This window comes from Aquarana catesbeiana, linkage group LG03 (assembly GCF_042186555.1).
Source record: "Aquarana catesbeiana isolate 2022-GZ linkage group LG03, ASM4218655v1, whole genome shotgun sequence".
Lineage (NCBI taxonomy): Eukaryota > Metazoa > Chordata > Amphibia > Anura > Ranidae > Aquarana > Aquarana catesbeiana.
In genome coordinates, this window is record NC_133326.1 from 522094846 (window position 1) to 522119992 (window position 25147).

Consider the following 25147-nt stretch of genomic DNA (forward strand, 5'->3'; position numbering starts at 1 on the left):
TGTGAAACATTTTTGCCGGAGTCTCTCCTGATGAATGCAAACTAGGGATGAGCCGAACACCCCCCTGTTCGGTTCACACCAGAACTTGCGAACAGGCAAAAAATTTGTTCGAACATGCGAACACCGTTAAAGTCGATGGGACACGAACATGAAAGTGCTAATTTTAAAGGCTTATATGCAAGTTATTGTCATAAAAAGTGTTTGGGGACCCGGGTCCTGCCCCAGGGGACATGGATCAATACAAAAAAAAGTTTTAAAAACGGCCGTTTTTTCGGGAGCAGTGATTTTAATAATGTTTAAAGTGAAACAATAAAAGTGTAATATCCCTTTAAATTTCGTACCTGGGGGGTGTCTATAGTATGCCTGTAAAGGGGCGCATGTTTCCCGTGTTTATAACAGTCTGACAGCAAAATGACATTTCAAAGGAAAAAAAGTCATTTAAAACTATTCGTGGCTATTAATGAATTGCCGGTCCGACAATACACATAAAAGTTCATTGATAAAAACGGCATGGGAATTCCCCACAGGGGAACCCCGAACCAAAATTTAAAAAAAAAATGATGTGGGGGGTCCCCCTAAATTCCATACCAGACCCTTCAGGTCTGGTATGGCTATTACGGGGAACCCCGGCCAAAATTTTCAAAAAAAAATGGCGTGGGGTCCCCCTCAAAATCTATACCAGGCCCTTCAGGTCTGGTATGGATATTAAGGGGAACCCCGGCAAAATTTTTTTAAAAAAATGGCGTGGGGTCCCCCTCAAAATCTATACCAGACCCTTATCCGAGCACGCAACCTGGCAGGCCGCAGGAAAAGAGGTTGGACGAGAGAGCGCCCCCCCTCCTGAACCGTACCAGGCCACATGCCCTCAACATTGGGAGGGTGCTTTGGGGTAGCCCCCCAAAACATCTTGTCCCCATGTTGATGGGGACAAGGGCCTCATCCCCACAACCCTTGCCCGGTGGTTGTGGGGGTCTGCGGGCGGGGGGCTTATCGGAATCTGGAAGCCCCCTTTAACAAGGGGACCCCCAGATCCCGGCCCTCCGCCCTGTGTGAAATGGTAAGGGGGTACCCCTACCATTTCACAAAAAAGTGTCAAAAATGTTAAAAATGACAAAAGACAGTTTTTGACACTTCCTTTATTTAAATGCTTCTTCTTTCTTCTATCTTTCTTCTATCTTCTATCTTCCTTCGGTTTCTTCTTCCATCTTCTTCTTCTTCTGGTTCTTCCTCCGGTGTTCTCGTCCGGCATCTTCCTCCGCGGCGTCTTCTTATCTTCTTCTCCTCGGGCCGCTCCGCATCCATGATGGCATGGAGGGAGGCTCCCGCTGTGTGACGCTTCTCCTCTTCTGACGGTTCTTAAATAACGGGGGGGCCACCCAGTGACCCTGGCCCTCTCTGACGCACGTGAACTTGACGGGACTTCCCTGTGGCATTCTCCGTGATGTCAGAAGGGGGCGGGGTTACGTAACGGGTGACCCCGCCCCCTCTGACGTCACAGGGAATGCCACAGGGAAGTCCCGATGCGTCAGAGGGGGGCAGGGTCACCGGGTGTTATTTAAGAACCGTCAGAAAAGGAGAAGCATCACACAGCGGGAGCCTCCCTCCATGCCATCATGGATGCGGAGCGGCCCGAGGAGAAGGGAAGGAGACGCCAACGCCGCGGAGGAAGATGCTGGACGAGAACACCGGAGAAAGAACCAGAAGAAGAAGATGGAGTAAGAAACCGAAGGAAGATAGAAGATAGAAGAAAGAAGATAGAAGAAAGAAGACAAGGTGTTTTGGGGGGCTACCCCAAAGCACCCTCCCAATGTTGAGGGCATGTGGCCTGGTATGGTTCAGGAGGGGGGGCGCTTTCTCCTCCCCCCTCTTTTCCTGCGGCCTGCCAGGTTGTGTGCTCGGATAAGGGTCTGGTATGGATTTTTGGGGGGACCCCACGCCATTTTTTTTATTTTGGCACGGGGTTCCCCTTAAAATCCATACCAGACCTGAAGGGTCTGGTATGGATTTTGAGGGGGACCCCACACCATTTTTTTTTTTTGGCCGGGGTTCCCCTTAATATCCATACCAGACCTGAACGGCCTGGTATGGAATTTAGGGGGACCCCCCACGTCATTTTTTTTTAAATTTTGGTTCGGGGCTCCCCTGTGTGGAATTCCCATGCCGTTTTTATCAATTAACTTTTATGTGTATTGTCGGACCGGCAATTCATTAATAGCCGCGAGTAGTTTTAAATGACTTTTTTTCCTTTGAAATGTCATTTTGCTGTCAGACTGTTCTAAACACGGGAAACATGCGCCCCCTTACAGGCATACTATAGACACCCCCCAGGTACGAAATTTAAAGGAATATTACACTTTTATTGCTTCACTTTAAGCATTATTAAAATCACTGCTCCCGAAAAAACGGCCGTTTTTAAAACTTTTTTTTGCATTGATCCTTGTCCCCTGGGGCAGGACCCAGGTCCCCAGACACTTTTTATGACAATACCATGCATATAAGCCTTTAAAATTACCACTTTTGATTTCTCCCATAGACTTTTAAAGGGTGTTCCGTGGCTTTCGAATTTGCCGCGAACACCCCAAATTGTTCGCTGTTCGGCGAACTGGCGAACAGCCGATTTTCGAGTCGAACATGAGTTCGACTCGAACTCGAAGCTCATCCCTAATGCAAACCTGCTATTAATACATGTGAGATGGGTTGGAGGTTGGGGAAGGAATATAACATATCCAATCCGTCAGAACATAAAATGTAAAAATGTGTTTTTTTATGGCGGGAGGAATTGAAAGAAGAAAAGGTTTTTAGTATATGACATGTATTGACGTAACAGAATTAATATGGTGCAGGTACCCAGGAGGCTGGCACTTATACATAATAAGGTGTCTGTTGGCCAAACTAGAGGGTGCCAGGTGACACATCAATGGGGTGAAAACTTCCGTGTAAGGGTGCTGTCTCAATCTTAGCAGTCCTGTAGAGAAGCTCTCGGTTACTGGACATGTGGGACACCAGAATTGGATATGGGGGAGATACGCCTGGTTGATGTCTCAACTGAGAGGTTGAAACCATGCACAGGTAATGCCAATAAATACACACAGGAGCATTCTCCGTTAGATAAAGGAAACACACGCTGGCTACCAGCGTACAATATGCCTTCACCACATGGCACTTCAGCATCTCACAGTGGTTGATAAAAACCTATTACCCTATATGTGCTGAGTATATGCTGAATCAAGTACGGTCATTATACTGGTGGCTTACTCCCAGAGATGTGCTGACACAGAATGAGGTTCACGCAGGACGCTTATTTCTGAGCAGTAACCTGAAAGAGGAGGAATGTATTCACCACTATATTGGGGGAATGGGAGTTGGGATGGGTATTGTTAATGGAGTAGACATCGGTATCCTGAGGAACAAACTCGCAGCCATAGCTTCAGACAATAAGCGGGGCTTTGCTATTAAGAGAGATTGGTGGCATCCTTAACAGCATTCAACAAAGTCACGTAAATACCCAGGTTAAAGTGGCTAAAGATTTTGTCAACCATGTTGAGAGGTTGGTAGAGAGTGTGGTGATACAGGGCAAAATATATGTCATTGGCTCTGGCATGCACGCAGGGGAAGACGGAGTTATCAACCCATATCCAGCTGATTATACAGTCTCTGTATGAGGGGCAGTGGCCTGATGAGTTAGCATCACCGCTCAGTGAGACTTTGCCAAAACACATCGCTTACATGAATCCAAAGTGGTGGTCGATTGCCAGGATGGGCTGTACTAGTTTCGATGGTGAAAGGTGTTAGGCTGTATGATCCCATATACAGAAGTGCAGACTCGGTCTGTATATTTGGCGGCATCATTGTGAACATGTGATCAGAAAGGATAGAAGCTGGGGGCAGGTTGATATCTTCCTCTGTCAGAAGCATGACCACGATGTCCTTTGTATGCCAGGTCAATGCACGGTGGTGAACAAGAAATGTTGGGAAGATATTCCACTCTGTGTTCTGGATGGAGAGATCATTGCTGGAAAGGAAGCACCTGGGTATTATTTGAGACATAGATGAGTTTTTCTTTGTCCTAAAGGATACCGATGTGACATTAGTCATGAAACTAGGGTGGTTTTTTTTAACCTAACCGTAGGTAGAGGTGCATGATATACCCTGGGCATGGACACTGAAATCCAGGCACAGAGATGGAATTTTGTGGATTTTGTCATTGTTTCAGATTTATATGTGTTGTTAGACTCAAAATTTATATAGAAGCTCTCCCGCTTACCTAAGCAAGTGGAGGGACAAATTAACGGTAGGGTCTCATCGTACAAATTAGAGATTTTGCTACCAATTCAGAGCCCTGAGGTACCGCAGATGGGCCAAGTTGTGGTAGGAAAGACCACTGTGAGCAAGCCTGCCCAATCCCGACCCGTATCTACAATAAAGAGTTATAGGAGGTTGGGAGCGGGAGACGTAATTGGATGGATCATATATATGAATATATTATGATAATGGGTTGATTTATGTCATAGTATAGTGTGATAAAGGTATATTTTAGGCTAGTAATATGGGCAAGAAAGGCCCTCCTCGAGACTCTATATCTGAAAGCTGGTTAATATGCTGCTCTGAGTGTGTGCTGGTGAATGAATGGACACCCCTTGCCTGTACTATACCCCTTCATGAAGATGGCAGAAAGAAGAAGATACAGAAGATACAGAATGGTGACATGGAAGCTGTCACGGAAGAATGATGTTGGTGTGTCACCCAGTAGTAAAGCGGCACGTGTTGGGAAACACAGCACGTTAGGACCGTTATGGACTATTCCACAGAAGCTGGTTCTGAGGCCTATGTTGAGAGGTGCAACACGTGTTAAGACAGTTAAGGACTGTTCCAGAGGTACTGGTTTGGAAACACATGTTGGGCGTTAAGACCATATGGACTGTTCAATGGGAGCCATGTCTGAAGAAGGGAGATATCCGCCCTTTAAGCGCAAAGCGGCATATGTTGGAGGGCAACGTGGTCTAATGTTATATTTCTAAAGTTTCTACACATCTGTTTTTACAACCAAGATCAGCCATCTGCATTTGTAAAGCACTGCGTAAACTGTCGGCGCTATATAAATCCTGTATAATAATAATAATAATAGCAAAAGGGCTTGTCTCCAGCCCACCTGGTGTGCTAGAAGCTTCAAATAGATTGATGACAAAGACGGCCCAGGGCGCATGGACTGCAATACTGCCCCCAGAGGCCAAGTATGGCAGGACAGTCAGTAATAGAAGGAGGATTGTCATGTGAACACTGATTGGTCCAAAGCAAATGGGACTGGCAATGGGGGGAGTTTAAATGAGTGATGAGTGAGTTTTGTAAAAAGGATTGTTACAGAGAGCTCTTTCTGTTTTTGCTACAAAGCCTTGCCATGAGGCTGTCTCTCTGCCATCTTGGGACTTTGCTCTGACTGATGGGGTGGTATTGACTATCTGACTTAGGGGGGTGGTATTGACACAGCCCCCAATGATCCACAATGGCTCAAAAGGGATATGGTCCAGAAATATTTAGACAGAATAAAGGTGGATAAAGCACCTGGACCTGATGGCATCCACCCACGGATCCTAAAAGAATTGAGCTCTGTAATTTCAAAGCCATTGTATCTAATTTTTAGGGACTCATTAATGACGGGAATAGTACCGCTGGATTGGCGCAGGGCAAACGTGGTGCCTATATTTAAAAAGGGATCAAAGTCTTTACCAAGTAACTATAGACCTGTTAGTTTAACTTCTATAGTTGGGAAGATACTGGAGCGTTTAATAAAAGACCACATAGACGAGTTCTTGCTGGAAAAAAACATTTTAAGCAACAGACAGCATGGGTTCATGAAAGACAGAAGTTGTCAGACAAACCTGATTTCTTTTTATGAAGAGGTAAGTAAAACCTTGGACAGAGGGGTGGCTGTGGACGTGGTTTATTTGGATTTTGCAAAAGCGTTTGATACAGTTCCGCACACACGGCTCATGTGTAAGTTAAAGTCTACAGGCTTGGAAATATCAGTTTGTAAATGGATAGAAAACTGGCTAAAAGACAGAATTCAGAGAGTAGTGGTTAATGATTCTTACTCTGAATGGTCTAAGGTTATCAGTGGCGTACCCCAAGGTTCAGTGCTGGGACCCTTACTCTTTAATATCTTTATAAATGATATTGGATCTGGGATCAAAAGTAACATTTCTGTCTTTGCAGATGACACCAAGCTATGCAGTGGAATAACGTCCTTACAGGATGTCTCCAATTTACAAGCTGACCTCAATGCTCTGTCTAATTGGGCGACTATGTGGCAGATGAGGTTTAATGTTGAGAAATGTAAAGTTATGCACTTGGGGGCTAAGAATATGCATGCATCATACATGCTAGGGGGAGTACAACTGGGGGAATCTGTAGTGGAGAAGGATCTGGGGGTTTTGGTAGATCATAAGCTCAATAATAGCATGCAATGCCAAGCTGCGGTTTCCAAAGCGAGCAAAGTTCTTTCTTGTATTAAGAGAGGTATGGACTCCAGAGAGAGAGATATCATTTTGCCCCTGTTCAAATCATTAGTAAGACCTCATCTGGAATATGCAGTTCAGTTTTGGACACCAGTTCTCAAAAAGGATATCGGGGAACTGGAGAAAGTGCAGAGAAGGGCAACCAAACTGATAAGAGGCATGGGGGAGCTCAGCTATGAGGAAAGATTAGAGGAACTGAATTTGTTCACTCTTGAGAAGAGGAGAATAAGGGGGGATATGATCAACATGTTTAAATATATAAGGGGTCCATATAGTGAACTTGGTGTTGAGTTATTCACTTTACGGTCAACACAGAGGACAAGGGGGCACTCTTTACGACTGGAGGAAAAGAGATTTCATCTCCAAATACGGAAAGGTTTCTTCACAGTAAGAGCTGTGAAAATGTGGAATAGACTCCCTCCAGAGGTGGTTCTGGCCAGCTCAGTAGATTGCTTTAAGAAAGGCCTGGATACTTTCCTAAATGTACATAATATAACTGGGTACTGACATTTATAGGTAAAGTTGATCCAGGGAAAATCCGATTGCCTCTCTGGGATCAGGAAGGAATTTTTTCCCTTGCTGTAGCAAATTGGAGCATGCTCTGCTGGGGTTTTTTGCCTTCCTCTGGATCAACTGTGGGTATAGTATTGGGTATATTGGATTGTACGTTTTTTTTTTTTTTTGTTTTTTTTGTTTTTTTATGGTTGGACTGGATGGACTTGTGTCTTTTTTCAACCTGACTAACTATGTAACTAACTATGATGGCTTGGGCCTAAACTCCATGCGGCCCAAACCCCTTTTATCATCCAGAACCAGCCGATAAATCCATGTGTGATAAGTATCTTTGATGTTCTTTTGTATATATACTCTGTTTAATATGTGAAGTATTCCTGTTTTCAAGGGAAATAAATGTAACATTGTTTACTAAGCAGATGTGTTTGTTATATCATTGTGCTTATCAGACTCTTATAGACTAGCTAATTTATAGGCATAGGCAATTGAATATATGTATGCAATAGTTATATAGGATATATATTAGATTGTATAATATTGCATAGAATACTTCACCTTGCCATCATATTTATAAATTAGAACTTTGATTGAGCCTTGAAGACATGATGCACATATATAACATCTACAGTCTCTTCCCTGCAACACCATGGCGCCTCAGATGACATCTGTGTGACGAAACGTGTAAGGCGGGACATACTTGGTACGCAATACATCACATCCTGTTTTCCGACACTTCCGGTTTTTGCGAGTACGCTGTGTGGAACGCACACCGGAACTATGGAACTGCTTTGTTTTTCATGCCAGTTGGAGCAGTGGAGCTCCCTCTTGGTTTTTTTAACTACCTAGTAACTTTTTAATAAAAATATTCATTTGTTCTATGCATTTACGCTATGAAGTTTCATCTTTTCTTAAACATATGTGGATGCCTGTTGATTTCATAAACCATATTATGGAGGTGGAAAGAAGCTGAAAACCCCATCCCAGCATCCACAGAGGAGCAACACCTTGCCTGGGTTACCGGATCTACTCCGTTTGGATAAACACTGTGGACCAGGAGAATATCCTGGCAAGGGGGACACCGAGATTTGGATATAACAACTACACCTTTGAGTGCAGATACAAGAGGGGAACATAGAAGAAGGAGGGGAGCACCGAATAGTCACTTTATTTTGTGCTTCACGGATTAATTTTACAAACTGTCACTTTTTGGATTGAGCACATGCCATCAATTATTTCTCTTTTCTGGATATATATTAATTGTGGCACTGCGAACTAATTTATGCACTTTTGGATTTAGCACATGTCACTTTATTTTAGGTACTTTGCTCATGGACAATGACTGATATTTTGGAATTTGATGAATTCTTGCATATTTTTTTACATCTACGTTTTTATATTCACTGATGCGCATTCAAAAATAAGGAATGTGTATGTCACTCTAAAAAAGGAGCAATTGCATTATATAGAGCTCTTATAATAGCTCAGTTAATTAACTATTTATTTATTATTTATCTTTCACATTGGTCATTAGTGGATATTTATATTTTATACATATTTTTTATAGGGTCACGTTTTATGTGCACTACCTTTGAACAGCGTCACTTTCCCTTTTCTTGAGTTTTTACAGCTAGCCCAGCTTGCAAATCCTGCGCCCTGAGGCCACATCGATTTGAAACTATTCCCCACAGTCTCTCTTCTGCTCCAGGACTCCACATCAATGACCGTGTAAAGATGAGGACTTCATCCATGACCGTGTAAGGATGAAGTTCCCTCACAGACTCCCTGGCATGTCTCCACATCCAGCACTCCACTGTGGTACACTCAATGACCTTCTTCTGCCCCAAGTCCATGGTGAAGAACTTAACCGGACCGTACGTTCCAACAGCTTCTCCTGCCCCTCTGCTCCAGGAACTCCTCATCAATGACCATGTAATGATGAGGACTTCACCCATGACTGTGTAAGGGTGAAGTTCCCTCACAGCTCTCCTGGGCCTCCTCCCGCAATCGGCACCCCCCCCCCAATGGGGGTGCCCTCCTGCTGCTGTCTAGTACTCCATTCTCCACTTCTCCTGGCCGACAACTCTTCCCAGTGGCCTGTTACCTCAGCTTATATGGGAGGCCTGCCCCCTGCCAATTCCAGTTAGGGATTGGTCAGGGCTCCTTATATGAGCTGCCTTCCACTCCAGTTCTAGGCTCTGCCCCTCTTCCAGAGCATTCTCACTGGAAGCAGGGGAGGCGCCTCAGAACTAAAGTACAGGTGGTCACACCCACTGCTACACTAACCACTCCCTGCCCCCAGATCAAAAACAAACAGGCCTAGCTTGCAGTATAGGCCTGCCTAAATTTACCTGTACTGACAGAACCTACCAAAAATCCTCACTCTAGCACCTACCTATGGTAGAGGGTGCTACACAAATTAAACGATTAAAACAAATCAAACTAAACAAATTTATGTAACTAACAAATTGAAACATAACACATTTTTTTCATTCTGCACATGTCTATTGGCTCCTGCTGCTGTCAATCAAAGCCAGTGACGAGGGGGCAGGGCCAAGTCCCACTGTCTGTGTCTATAGACGCAGACAGTGATGCTCGAGAGTGAGCCTGCACGAGTGCCCCCATAGAAACTGGCTTTCTATGGGGGCACTCGCCAGAGAGAAGCCAGGAGCGCCAGCGGGGAATTCGATAAGAGGAGGTTCGGGGTCACTCTGTTCAATTCCATTGCACATAGCTGGTACGTATAAACCTATTTGTTATTTAGAAAATAAGAAAAAAGGATTTACAATAGTTTTATGTTTAACATCATGAATGCTGTCTGTACTTTGCTGGCAGATCTCATTATCATTTGTAAATTAGATGTACACACTGTCTGTTCTAACAGAGGGTTAAATATTTCAAGGTGTGAGTATAATTTTTGAAAGGTAAGAGGGGATTAAAAAAATAGCAGGGAGTGAAGTTTCTCTTTAATTGCACATAAGATATTCTAAACAAAAGAGGCTGCTTACTAAATTCTGCATATAATCCTGCTGCAAAGTAATAACTAGAAAGGTAAAAAATATTTGAGAGAAAGTCTAGAGGTCCACAAGACAATTGATTATAAAGAACCGATCGGACCAGACAGTTGGCAATCCTGCCTGGGAGTCAGAACGGCAGCTTTCTCTTTACCCCACATTTGCAGCATGACAGGTCCTTTATTTAGGGATTTAGAAAAATAATAATGATCATTTGCAAAATGCTGTTTCACTTTTTGTAATGCTGAATTCTCCTGGGAATAATGCTCAACAATTATCTTTATTTTTTTTTAAAGATGCAGAATCTGAACCTGTGATAAATGCAGGTGAAGTTTTCCTGGGATTACAACTCTTGCCTCTATTGTTCTTAAGCAGTAAGATTACAGGGTCCAGAATTGTGACAATTGGGTAAACTCACCAAGAATCTCTGGTAAACATCTGCTGAATTGAGATATATTTACTATAGGTGTTTATATTGCGCTGACAATTTACAGAGCGCATGACATATATACAGTACATTGTACATTCACATTATCTCCCCACCCCCCCCCAAGGAGCTTGCAATCTAAGGTTCTGAACTCACATACTAAGGCCAATTTAAACAGGGACCAATTAACTTAAAAACATGTCCTTGGATCTTGGGAGGAAACCCACACAGACACAGGGAGAACATGTACTTTAATAGTCTAACTTCGTCTCCAAACTGTGCACAGTGCTCCACAATACTAAGATCGCTCTCATTGATATTCCATCTTACACTGCATGGTACTGTTAAATCATGCTGTGGATAATCCACCCAATTAGACAAGCACTCACCAGACCATAAGATCCCTAATTTAATAAGTGGGTCCACTGTGCTTATTGTTACTCCAGGAGCCACAATCGTCATTCATATGATTTCCTTTATAAGAAACAGGAAAAGGCAAAAAAACCCATAGTGTAAAAACAATTTATTAAAATCAATACATAAAATAAGATCACTCACATTAGTTGGTGTGCGATCCCGGCACTAAGATTACAAAAGCGTACCCTGTATTAGATACTGGCTCCACTTGCATTTCTTGCCTGGTGCAGGTTGACGTCAGTAGGTCTAGAACCGTTCAACGCATTTCATCATTAGGTCGTCATCAGGTGCGGTGACTATTGTGATTCCTATTACTTATTTTATGTATTGATTTAAAAAAATGGTTTTGTGCTATGGGATTTTTTGTCTTCTCCTATTTATTATAATGGAAACCATATGAATGGTGATTGTGGCCTCTGGAGTAACAATAAACACAACTGACCCACCTATTAAATTAAGGAGTCTTATGGTCTGGTGAGTGCTTGTCTAATTGAGTGAATTATCCATAGCAAGGTTTGCCGGCAGCATGCAATGGCAGAACAAATAACAATGAGTGTGATCTGAAAATTGTGGAGCACTGTGCACAGTCTGGACAGTGAAGTTGGACTATTACATTGGCCCAGCAATAAATAAAGCATTATCTAAAGCAATATATAGCAAAATATATATTTATTTCTTCACCAAGCTGGAATGGGCTGATATGTTATATTGTTTTAAGTTGCACTGCTCACTTTACGTTTTATTGATTGCCCAGAAAAAGTGTTACATTCACTTGAGAATTATTGTTTGCACGTTTCCAGTTTATTTATTAATTACATCACTATGTTTATGGATTTATAACGCTGTATACTGTAATATCTACAGTGGCAAGTAAAAGTATGTGAACCCCTTGGAATTAACTTGTTTTCTGCAGCAATTTGCCATAAAATGTGATCTGAACCTCATCGAAGTCACAACAGTAGAAAAATACGATGTGCTTAAACTGATAGCACACAAAAAAAATTCAATTTTTTTGTATCTTTATTGAACACACCAATTAAACATTCACATTTACAGTGCTGGAACAAAAGTAACTGAAACCATAGACTAATTACTTCATGAAAGCTAATTGGAGTCATCATTTAGACACTTGGAGTCCAATTAATGAAATGAGTTTGGAGGTGTAGTTTAGAGCTACTTTGTTTGATAAAAGACACTCAAACATTTTAAGACTGCTGTTCATAAGAAGCATCAGCTAATGTGATCCATGCTTTGCAAAAAGGAGTTCTCTGAAGACATACGGTCAAGTTAAGTTGATCTGCATAAGGCTGGAAAGGCATAGAAAGCAATCTCAAAAGTGTTAACGCATCCATCAGGCAACAATTAGGGGGGTTAGTAGAACTGTTAAAGAGAAATAAACTCCCCTACCGCTGCTCAGGAGTTTTGCCATCATGTATGTAAGTAGGCACATTATGCCATAGTGCCCCCCCTCTTCTCATTGCTCTGTCACCATTCCTAATACCATTCCTCAGTGCTCTCCCACTGCCTGAATCCTCCCTCGGTGTAAGCCCTCCCCCTGGAGTGTACCCGGAAGCCAGTGTCATTAAAAGGTACCTACTAATACTGCACTCAGGTGGCGCTTTCTTTCTTCACCCTGCCTAATATGTGCACTTACTCTTCATCCAGGTTGGCCATCTTTGGCCATCTTTGATTGGCCAAGTCAGAATCAGAGGCATGCTAACAATATACAGCAGTGTTTCCTGCTTGAGGTCTTTAGTTGGACTTTATCTCCAAGAGTTACATCACTGTGTATTTAAGAAAAGAGTACTGAAGAAATCTAGATTGGAATTTGTGAACCTCTTTCAGAATTCCTCTTCATCATTAAGACACTAGTATACCTACATGCTACACTACATTATCACATGACAGCTGGCTGTGGTTGCACCCCAGCTTTTATCCAGTAAAGGTGAGCTCCAATCTGACAGCTAACACACACACACACTGTAACAGCAAATCTATAGGCTTTGCCTTACTAGTTAGAAGCTAAATAAGGTTATGCACTTAGGTTGGCCATGCACATTACAATTTTATTGTATATTGTATGTACCTTGGCCTTCAAAGCGTTAGTAAACCGTGGTTGGCAAAAAAAAAAAAAAATCCCCAGCAATTGCATAATGTACTAGTATGCATTACTGCTGACAGGGCTTCCATCTTCTCTCGGTCTTCCTTCTGGGTTCGGAAGCTCTGGCTGTGTGAGTGGCCGGAGCCATGATGACATCACTCCTGTGCATGCGCTCAGGAGCCGTCCGTTGCGGCACAGCTCTCAAGTTCTGGCATTGTATGTCGGACCTTCAGAGTGCATGCACAGGTGATGTCACCAGCTGCATCCCTTGGGAATATCTTCTAAACACCGTAAGCTTAGGAGATATTCAATGTACCTACAGGTAAGCCTTATTATAGGGTTACCTGTAGGGTCAAGTCCAAAAAAAGCCTTTACTACCACCAACCAACTGCCCCCTTTTCCCTATGGAGTCCCACCAGTTGTATGTTATGCTGTTTTTTTGTTTTTTTTTAAATACTTACCTTTTTTCAGAAGTCTTCATACCAGTTTAATGGATCTCTTCCTCTTCAGTCTTCTAGCAGGGAGCAATCCTCTATGATGCAGTGCTCCTTGCATCAATGCACTCACACTGTAAGTGCAGGATCCTATGGTAACTCCCTAAATACACAGTCTTTACTCAATCCTCCAGGTTCATTGATCTTGGGCATCATCAACCCACAATATGTGTAAGTATAAGGGTAATTGGCGCTCCCTATCAAATGAAAAGCGACAGACCCTGATTGCTTGTTAGGTGCCTCTAATGTGACTAATAAAAGTGCATAAACCAATGATGCAATAACCAATGTGCATATAACAGTAGTGCAAAACCTAACTAAATGCCAAGTTAATATAATCTATGATGATAAAGCAAATTATTAAGGCAAAAAATATAACTTGTGATGTTTCCAATATCATAAATGCAGGCATAGAAAATAAAAATAAAAATGAAAATAAAAATAGAAAAGGCCAGTACCAAATGTGTATGAAAAATATTAAATGAAAGCGTACCCAACAAAATTATTAGCGTGCTAAGTCCAAAAAACTATACATCAAGAAATCAATCCAAACAAAGTCTGTTTGTGATATTAAAGTGTTTGGTGACGATAAACACAGGAACAAATCCAGGTGACTTTTAGGTGCTCCCCCTCTTGAGTCCCCACTCACCAGTTCCAATAACCCCTACAGGGGTGTCTCGCATAACAGGTAGGCTTGATGAACCCTTCCATTCAGTATCCAGCTCCTATGGGCCCCCTAAGGATATCCCTGCAGTTGGATCAATTTGTGTATGCAAAAAATCTCTCCAAGCCCACACATAGCACCTAACAAGCGATCAGGGTCTGTCGCTTTTCATTTAATAGGGAGCGCCAATTACCCTTATACTTACACATATTATCAATCTAGTACCTAGCAGAGTAGGCTAAACACCTAAAATCCCCTTTGCCCTAAGCGCGGGTCCATTACTTTATTTATCATCAACCCAGAAGACTGAGGACATCTTGTGATGGAAAAGTTGTAATGTGAAGGTCACCCTAAGATTGAAGCAAAGTTTTGTAGCTAGAGCTTCTTTTGCTATAAAAAGATGCACTACATATAGAATACATAAACAGTCTGTTCAACTTATATTCAGTTAGGTAAGCTGTTGTATTACCTACTCGGTGGTCACTCTAAAGAAGATGCAATAAGATAGTTAGGCGTAGGGCCAGGTTTACTCCTGTGATCTATCACTCCTAATGTGGTATGTGGCTTTATAGCTGTAGTGGCCTCTTAGATAGTTACTAGGTTAGGTAAATTTAGTTGCTGGCTCACTATAATCAGTTGAGCTGAATGTGATTGTTTTGGTCTGTTCTTTGTTTCACGGGCTGCAGGGTAGACTGCTTCCCCTTGTCTGTCCACAAAGGTTCTGAAAGATAGTGGGCTGGGAGAGTCAGATCAGCAGCTGAACATTTATGCATCCGTGGCCAATCTATGAGGAGAGGTGCCCAGATGGTGGCTGGGAGGGAGTGCAAATACTCTAAGACCTGGAGCAGAGGGGTCCTTATCCTAGGAGGAGGAGATTCTGGCCCTTAGGACTGCTGCCCCCCTGGAAGGCTTGCCATGTGTCTGCTGCTCATCGGGGTCGTAGCTAGGCTAGCTGGGGGTGGCCTATTCTGCTGAAAGTTGCTGGAGCTTACTGAGAGACTTTCATCTAGGGATCTGGCCTGCTATCACTGGAAAAGGTTTCTAGACGATATTGGAAGGAGGCGTCTAACTATCCAAGGACATTAGTGAGCACAGACTGTAGTGAGAGATCTTTCAGACTGTGTGCTGCTGCTATCCCTCGGGTGCTAGATTCAGCATTGCTCAAAAGGGGACATTGTTTCTGGAGTCTTGGTATAGCTCAGTTCAATAACTGCTTGTGCAAGGACTTTGCTTGGTATATTTAAAGGAAGAGTGGTGTCCTTAAGTTGCTGTGAAAGTAACTGGAGTAACCCACAGTTACCCTACTCCTATCCAAGTTCAAGTTCTGCAATAAAGCATCAGAAAATAGACTGTTTATTGAGCCAAAGGAGTGACTGTGACTGTGTGCCCAGATGCAGGTGCAACTATGGGAAAAGACCCTAGGGACTGTAAACTGCGGGTTCCTGTGGGAGTGAGCGCTACATAGCATAAGGAGGTGATATCACTTTTCACAGCACAGTGCCTCTGACCTTCCTCCTATCTACCCTCTCTAATTTTAATGAATAGGGTAAGCAAAATTGAGAGTTGAATTTTTCCCCAAATTTTCCCTAAAATGGAAAAAATGTTATCAAAATTTCACCATCTTGGCAAAATGCATTGGAGTCAGTGGGGAAGGTGATAGATGATTTTTAAGGGTGCAATGGTCTTGAAATAGCTCCCAAGGGTTACAGAAGCTCCATTCAATTGACCTGGTCCTGTTCTTGTGCCCCTTTTAAGCCTATTATTTACATTTTTTCACAGACAGAAAGAAACAGACAGTGGAAATAAGAAAAAGTAAATACATAAATCATATAAGAATGAAAAGTCACAGTACATAAACAATGGTCAAATACACAATAAAGTAAAAAAAAAAAAAACACAAGTACAAGAACACTTAGGACCGAGTTATTTACAGTACCTATAGGTAAGCCTTATTCTAGGCTTATCTATAGGTACAAAGTATACAGTAAGGTTTACTTCCTCTTTAATATTATCAGCCCTGTCCAGTTCAATCATCAGAATAGTGAACCTCCTCCTTATGTTATGGTCATGAGAAGAGGGGGAGGTGTTCTGTAGTCCTGTCCTAGAGTGACAACACTGCTCCTCTATATCTACGGTGTAGTAAAGCCTGGTACACACGATAAGAATATCAGATGAATGATCGTCCGTTTCTTTTTGCATGCTAGTCTCATATCGAAAACCAATAGGTTACTAAAGTTGCCAAAATTATTGTATGACAGAATACAACTTCGGAAGTGGTGTAATGTGTTGCATTGTATTGTATTCTTTCGTTTCGTCAGAACATGCAATTTTTTTCATACAAATTTTTTTCTAATTAGGCATAAACCATTCGTTCTGTTATCGTACGAGAAATTTTTAGTGCTTGTCCCTTCGGATAATTTTGCATGAACTGTGGTGATTGGCTCTCAAAAGCTGTGTGCTAATGATCAGATCATTGGACAATCGCTCAGAAAGCATATTTTTTACCTGATTTTCTCATCGTGTGTATTAGGCATGAGTGAGCTTTGTTGTAAAGAGCTGCACAGACTGTTGGCGCTGTATAAATACTAAATAATAATTAGGCATAAATCATTTGTTCTGTTATCCTACGAGAAAAATTTTAGTGCTTGCCCCTTGGATAATTTTGCATGAACGGTCGTGATTGGCTCTCAAAAGCTGTGTACTAATGATCAGATCGTTGGACAATCGCTCAGAAAGCATATTTTTTATCTGATCTTCTCATCGTGTGTATTAGGCATGAGTGAGCTTTGTTGTAAAGAGCTGCACAGACTGTTGGCGCTATATAAATACTAAATAATAATAATTGTTTCCCTAGAACAAGAAGTGTGTTACTGGCAGGATTGCCAAGTGAATATGAGGGGTAAAATCCTAAATAAAAATGAATGCAGCCACCACATGGGCTGGTAAGCAGCAGTGCATTATATTTTGTACTTGGATTTAGAGATATCCTCTCAGTCAGTAGGTTTTGAGCATGAGACTTAAAGTCAGGCTCTGGCTTCTTATATACCTTGGATTATCCAACAGCAAGAGCTCTCTGCCATAATTCCTGTCTCTGTTCTTCTGGAAGTTTTAAGGCTGCATTCACACCTGATTGACGAGCGGCTTAGCGCATTTTTGGTGCGTTTGTCGCATGACAGCCCATTGCCTTGAATGGGCTGCCTGTGGCGTGACAAATGTGCCAAAGAAGCTCAAGTACCATTTTTGGCACTGAGCCAAGTGCATTTGGCAATATGTGTTTTTGTGCATTTTTCATGCGTTTTGTTGCACAGAAAACACATGACAAATGTGCAACTGTTATTATGGGGTAGAACCCCATAAATGCCACAACAGGTGTGTAGACCTGGGAACCCTTTACAAAAATTAAAAAAATTATTGTATATGTAACTGTCTATTGGTTTAAAACTTCAATGATTTTCAAAACCTGAAATATCAGTTTTGCATGAACTAATCCTATAACGGATTAGTCACAAAAGCATGCAAGGAGTGCCTGTCTGTTGTTCTGTAACGGGCATTTTTCCTGGAATCATCGTGTATGACCTACTTAAAGTGGATATGCAGTAAACAACATTCATGAAATTTGAGCTGGGCACATATATCTGTTGTGTTTTATTATCTCTCTTCAAAGCCCTAATGCCGCGTACACACGATCTGAATTTTGGTCGGAAAAAGCTATAATGGTTTTTCCGACGGAATTCCGCTCAAGCTTGCCTTGCATACACACAGTCACACAAAAGTTCTCTGAACTTTCGACAGTCAAGAACGCGGTGACGTACAACACTACAACGAGCCGAGAAAATGAAGTTCAATGCTTCCGCGCATGCGTCGAATTGTTTCCGAGCATGCATGATTTTTTGCGCGTTTGAATTGCATACAGACGAACGCATTTTCGGATAGGAACTTTTTCCGACCGAAAAATAGAGAACCTGCTCTCAATCTTTTGCTGCCTGGTATTCTGCCAGCAAAAGTCAGATGGAGCATACACACGGTCGGAATTTCTGACCAAAAGCTAACATCCAACTTTTGCTGGCGGAATATCTGATCGTGTGAACGAGGCATAAGGCCACTTTCACGAGATCGGCCTGCTTAGATCCGCCTGTCCGTTTTTCAGGCAGATCCGAGCGGGCCACCCATTGACTTCTATGGGCAGGCAGATGTCAGCAGAGATGTGTCCACTGACACCCACCTGCCATCCGATCCGACAAGATCCACTCAAAACAGACGGATGGCGATACGTTCGCCATCCATCCATCAGATCAGATGGGATCGCATAAAAACGGACAGGCTGTCCGTTTTCATCCGATCTTCCAATAGAGAACAGCAGGGATCTGACAGGTTCATCCCTGCATAGTGAGCGGGAGACAGCCCTGTCATCTGCCTGCTCAGCAGGGACCAATGGAGTGATCCCCGCTGAACTAGCAGAGTCCGCTGAGCGGATCCGCCCTATGTGAAAGGGGCCTAAGTCTCATGGATTTCTCCTGCTCCGTTCTTCTTTTATCAGTATGATAACCTCTGACAAGTTTTCTGTCAACGGACATAAAATCAGCCTGAAATTTGTGGTGGTGGGTGCTATAAATAGATTAGCAGAGAGCTGGTCTATTCACAGCACAGCTTTGCTAGTCCTCCACATTTTCCTATGTGGAGAGGGGGTGTGTGCCTTTCCTCCAATCAGCTGTCTCACAGTGTGTGGCAAGAATCCACAAGCACAGGTGAATCAGGAAGAGAAAATTCTAACAGGATATGCTCTTTCTAAACAGTATATAAAGCTGAAGACAGCAGATATACATATAAAACTTATGTAGGGAGATTTGTTTCATCTCTGTGTATCATCTGAGGCTGTACACTTCACTGGGTATAGGAGAGGGTTTACATCCACTTTAAGTGTTCTATGCTAGCCTCTTCATCATACAGCATATCCAAACTTAAAAACAAAATGTATATATATATATATATATATATATATATATATGACTTTTTTCAGTGGGAACGCAGTTCCTGCACCTCCAGCATTGAATGTATGCAATGCCAAGGGGTGCTGGATGTGATGGAGGGTCTACTGATGCTGGCTGCATGGTATCTATTGTTGCTGGAGGGGATCTATTTTTGCATGCCAGTCTATTGTTGCTGGTGGAGTATCTTTTGTTACTGGGTGGTCAATTTTTGCTGGAAGAAATCTACTGTTTAGGGCGGGGTCTACTGTTGCTGCTGGGAGATCTGTTGTTGCTGCTGGGGGGGGGGGTCTATTGTTGCTGTGGGGGGGTTTCTTGTTTTCATTACCAAATTCCATACAAATTACTTAGCACTACAAAATGATACTTGGCTCTATATTCTCTAAAAGGGCAGTACTGGGAGCTGGGCGGTGGTGGAACCAAGGGTCGGTGCTCAGAGGTGGGTAGGGGCAGAACCAAGGGTGAATGCTCAAAAGTGGGTAGGGGGCAGGGACACAAAGTGACTTTGAAAGGGGGAGTTCCTGCACCTATTCTATGAGAAAAAAAAGCACTGCGTGTACATATATATATATATATATATATATATATATATATATAGTATATATTGTTGCCTACTAGTCCCTAGATGTAGTTCTTGCACTTGTTTTTTGTTTTGTTTTCCAAGCGTTTGTTCCTTTATTTTAAACTGGTGATCCTGCCAGCAACACAAATGGGGTTATGCACACTGCAGCTCAAAAAAAAGGCTGCTTTTACAGGCATTTGAGCTTTTATTTCTCTGCCTAAAAGCTTCTGCTTTATTGTGCTCTTTTGCACGTTTTTTTTCACAAACCCTTCCCTCAGCTCATTTTATCCTTTTTTTTGCATTGTTAAGCTTTTTTTGCTCTTTTTTGTGGATTTTTGGGCCCTTAGTGTCTTTTCTGCTCGAAAGCTCCTCTCAAAATCACGAGTTTGGTGGTGGTGGTGATGGTGGTGGTGGTGGTGGTGGTGGTGGGGGGGGTTCTGCCTGTAAGAGCATATGCCTGTAAACTCCTGAAAAAAGAAAGAAAAAAAATAGAGCTAAAAAAAGCTCAAAAGCCTGTAGGAGCAGCTTCTTTGAGATGCAGTGTACATGAGCCCTTTCAGTTCTAGGAAGCAAAAACTCACTCACCCTTCTGTATTAAGATTACAAAAACAATATAGGACCATGGTACCCTGTCCCTTTCCCATTTTTCACTACACAGAGGGTCATGGTGCTATAGTCCTCAGGGATAGATGAGAACAATGTAATTAATAGCAGTCAACAGAAGCAAAGAGCACAGGATGTTATCAGCTCAAAAGATTTTTGGAAAGATCAGCAGGTATTTTTTGCATTTATCAAACAGAACAAAATTTTTTCGGAGGTATATTTAAAAGACCAATAGGGCCCAAATAAGAGAAATTTGTTGTTAGGATTTATATACACTTTAAAGTGGTATTAGACCCAAACGCAAGCATTTATTATATTGCAGCTTACTAATTCTTAGATGTGGTGGCTGCATTCATTTTTGTTTTTTAGGCTTTCTTTCTTTTGATTCACCCGGTGACCCGGCCCCTGACTGAAAGAACTGTTCTTGTCTGGGGTTAGCCATACACGTGTGGATTTATTTTGTTCCGCCCAACAGGCTAAATGGGAGAAATTAATACATTTTTCATCCACACTGAACAACCATGGAGGAATCTCCCCTGCCGAGTATTGTATTTAGACAGTCATAGCACCTGCAGGAATACCCAAACAGGGACTGCATCTGATAGGACGCAGTAACTGTTCGCTCAATACTTTTCCATGCGGCTCAGTTGTTTTTTTGAATCGTCTTTTGCAGAGCCAGGTGGTCCAGGCAGTTGACAGAGCTAATCCATGAAGTCAGTGGGTCAAGCCGGAGACAAAAAGTGAAACTAAACCAGAGAGGAGCACAGGGGAGCCATTTTCTGTCTTATACAGCTAATAGCACATCTTGAGATCACAGTTCTTAAGAAGGACTTTCACATTTAAAGACAATGTCAGACAAGCAATTCACCCAGGCAAGGAAACTACTTCTATTAATGGGATCACTTCCTCGCTGACTCAAAACACTTCAGAATTTCACTCACTAGCAAGAGAGCAACAGTAGAGTGGCATCTCACTTTTCCCGTTAGCAAGGGAGCAAATCTATAAGAAAAAGTTTGCATTCTATTAGTGATCCTGTTGCTGGCAAGTTCACGCTAGCAGCAGGATCACTCTCTTAAAATAGCCCTAAAAAATGAAAATGGAGCACAAGTTCACATTGATCACATTGATCGAAATTCATGTAAAACTGTAGTCAACGAGAGTGTTGTTTACAGGGGCGGACTGATAACTCATGGGACCCCGGGCAATAGGAGATGATGGGGCCCCCAGGCAATCAGAGATTATGGAGCCACACAGTATACACACACACAGTATACAATCACACAGTATACACATACTGTACATGTACACACAGTATACACAGACAGATGTAAAAAAAACACAGATTTATACATACTGTCCCTGGTTTTACTGAGGCTGGCAACCCTGATGGGGCCCCCTAGTGGCCCAGGGCACTCGGGCAGTGCCCGAGTGGCTCAATGGTCAGTCTGCCCTGGTTGTTTATTCAATAAGGCAAAGAAAAAATATAACTAATGCGGTACCACTTTATCACTGTTAGTACAATAATGCTGCGTACACACGAGCGGAATGCCCGTCAGAAAAAGTCAGATGGGAGCTTTTCATCGTATATTCTTCACGTGTGTATGCCCCATCTGACTTTTTCCGTCGAAAATTCTGATGGACTTAGATAGAGAACATGTTCTATATTTTTCCGACGGAACCAATTTCTTTTGGGAAACCTGCTCATCTGTATGCTGTTCCGACGTACCAAAAACGACGCTTGCTCTGAAACAAGTACGAGACGGAAGCTATAGGCTACTGGCTATTGAACTTCCTTTTTCTTACGTGTTGTACGTCACCGCATTCTGGATGTTCTGACTTTGGTGTGACTGTGTGTATGCAAGACAGCTTGAGCAGAATTCCGTCGGAACTCCGTCAGAAAAACCTTCAGAGTCTATTCGGTCGTGTGTACAGGGCATAAAACATAAATATAAATTCTGGTTGGTTGCGTCACATTGCTGTGCCTGCGTGCATCGCCCTTTGCTTCAGTAAATGGCGTAACAACCACCTAATTAGGCAATACTGATTGCAAAAACATCTGCATCCTGGAAATCAAATGAAAACAAGAATACATTTCTTTACAGAGGAAACTGCGTACCTGCAGGAGAGGCTGTAACTGCTTTCCAGGAAGACAATACAGAACAGATGATATGATGATGCTGCTTGTTTAAAGGCTTGTGTGCTGCAGGCTGCTGACAGAGAGCAGATGCCGGGATCTATACACACTGAATGAATAAAAAGGGAGTGGGCGGAGTTTAGTCACATACAAAAGAGCATTTTTTTTTTTTTTTTAGGCTGCACGTTTTCATGCTTGTTGCCAGTGTTATGTTTCAAAGCTGTGATGAAATGCTAATCCCTATATTAAATTTTTTTTCATGCTTCTGAGCTGATAAACTGGCTCAGCTGCTGCTATAAAAAAAAAAAAGCAAAACTAAAATATCACAAACAATAAATAAAATATGACTAACTGAAACCATAAATCTAAAGATGAGTTCTGGGATTAAATGTGAATACACATGTAGCCAGGTACTGGCACAAAGACTTTAGAGTAATAACTAGACCAAACCGACCTGCTGTGGGACAGCAAGTCTCAGCAAGTTAATTTATTAGTTCCCCATTGACTTTCATTACTCCTTCCTGATAGGCACAGATAGGGTGCCAGAGTGAAGGATGCAGGGCTAAAACTAGGGGGCACTGACAGGAGAAATTACAACTTCTGTGACCACCTCTGGAGGGATGCTGGGAATGCCAGTGCAGTGACAGCTCAGCCAAGTAAACAAAGAGTCACAGCAAAGGAAGATTTCCACCACTGGCTTTATCTGCTGAGCTCTACTTTAGATGAGTCACCAGTCAGAGCTGGCAGAGAAGTGGGTAGAGGAAGTCTCTTGCTTTCCTCTCTTTGTTCAGGAGTGGCAGCAGTGATAGTCTATCACTGCACTGGTATCCCTCCAGAGGAGCCATGACCTATCACTGCATCTGTCTAGAGAATAATCAGCAGAAAAGAACAGTGAGAGAGGGGATAATTCTTCAAGATTCCAGAACGATCAAGCAGCCAGGTATTAAGCACCAGTATCCCCCTCCCCCACTGCCTGGCAGTGCCCCCAATATGTCCCCACTAATCACTAGGACCCCCATCTCTCTCCACCAAGCACCAGGACCCCCCCCCCCACCAAGCACCCCGACTCCCCATCTCCCCCCACTGAGCATCGGGACCCCCATCTTCCCCCAATAAGCACCAGCATAACCTATCTCCCCCGACTGAGCACCAGTGCCTCCTTGTACCCTCACTGAGCACCATTGCCCTCTTGTCTCCCTTGACTGAGCACCATTGCCCCCTTTTGTCCACCCAGTGAGCACCAGTGCCCCCCTTGTTCCTCCAGCGAGCACCAATGCCCCCCATGTTCCCCTACTGAGCACCAGTGCTCTCTTTGTCCCCCCCCCCACTGAGCACAGCACCCCCCTGTCTCCCCACTGAGCACCAGTACCCCCTGCCCCCCCCCCCCCACTGAGCACCAGTACCCCCCAGTCCCTTCACTGAGCACCAGTGACCCCCTCGTTAGAGACCACTCATTTGGTTTACTATGCATCAGTTTATGAATGAACAGGAAGCCGCTCAGCACAGAGCACTTCCCATTCATTCACTGTCCAGTGCAGTTGAGGCTGCAAAGTAAGGGACTGGGGAATCTGTCCTCAGTCTTTCACTGTCTCAATTAGTGAGACATCAGGGGTTTGTTTAGACCACTAAAGCCCCCCAACAGGGCTCGTAAAAAGATGGAGGAAAACTACAGTTGTCTCAGCAGCTAGAAGGGATGAGGGAGAGAACTTTTTAGCAAAGACTGGGGTCACTTGGTGTCAGACCAGAGTAAGAGACATGTGAGCTCTTGAGTACCCACACAGCTTATCTCCAGCTATCTGGAGACCTTGTGTAAGATTGCCATCCTGCTTTCGGCTATCCCGAGACCCTGTGCAAGATCATCATCCTGCTCCCAGCTACCATAAGGCATTCAGCAGGTTTGCTGATTCAGCACCTGTCAGCTAAAGACACAGAATTGTATTGCCAGCCTGTCTTCCTGCCTTTCTGAGACACAAGATAGGGCACAATCTTGTTCCTGCTGGGATGAAGAGTCAACCAGGTTAATGGTAGAGCATCACATTCTCAAGGAACACATATACCGCAATAACTTGCCACGGATGTGACAGAGTTGATGGGAGGGTTATATACCCACTCTTAATTTGCTCAGTAAACACAACTACAATAGTCTACCACATCTCTACCATACCAGTAAGACTGTATTTAGACTAACAGTTCCCCTGATGCCACCCGCAGTGATATAGTGTCAGCCCATAATCCAGCTTATCACCCTGGAGCATAGATATTCTCCTGCTTTACTTCCTTCCACCTGTTTTAGTGCCCTTCTCATTTGCCATCTTACTGAAGCTGTCTTCAAGCAGTTAAAGAAGCATTTCATAGTTTAAGCTGTTTATCAGACCATTGCCTCTATCTTGGAGAAACCCAGTGGAATACATTTAGGTGCACCACTGTATGGGCCCCAACTAAGCTGGTATATAATAGTTACTGTCATCCATATATAGAGTTTGTTTGAGTCTCTGATATTCTGTATAGCAGAATGCTATTCCTAGTTGTGTTTGGTGACCAGCTGGCAGACTTAAACTTACTGGGGTCACGCAACGGGGTCAGGTGACAGCTCAGTTAAAAAGAAGTTTTGTTTTATGTACCGGTTGTCACCACTGTGCCCCTTGGTGTCCTTGTTACAGTTTAAGCTGATATACTGATTGGAGTCCAGGCCCGGGTATCCTTAGCATTGTAGGTCCCTGTCTA

The 25147-nt window shown here is 43.0% G+C and overlaps 1 protein-coding gene across 1 annotated transcript in view; it reads right to left on the minus strand.

The window, feature by feature from the left end:
* Positions 1-25147, minus strand: part of LOC141132620 (dihydrofolate reductase-like) — a 132329-nt gene that overhangs the window by 72318 nt on the left and 34864 nt on the right. The window contains exon 2 of the mRNA XM_073621219.1: positions 22406-22532. The gene's annotated coding sequence lies outside the window, so the exon portion shown is untranslated. The remainder of the gene's footprint in view (positions 1-22405; positions 22533-25147) is intronic.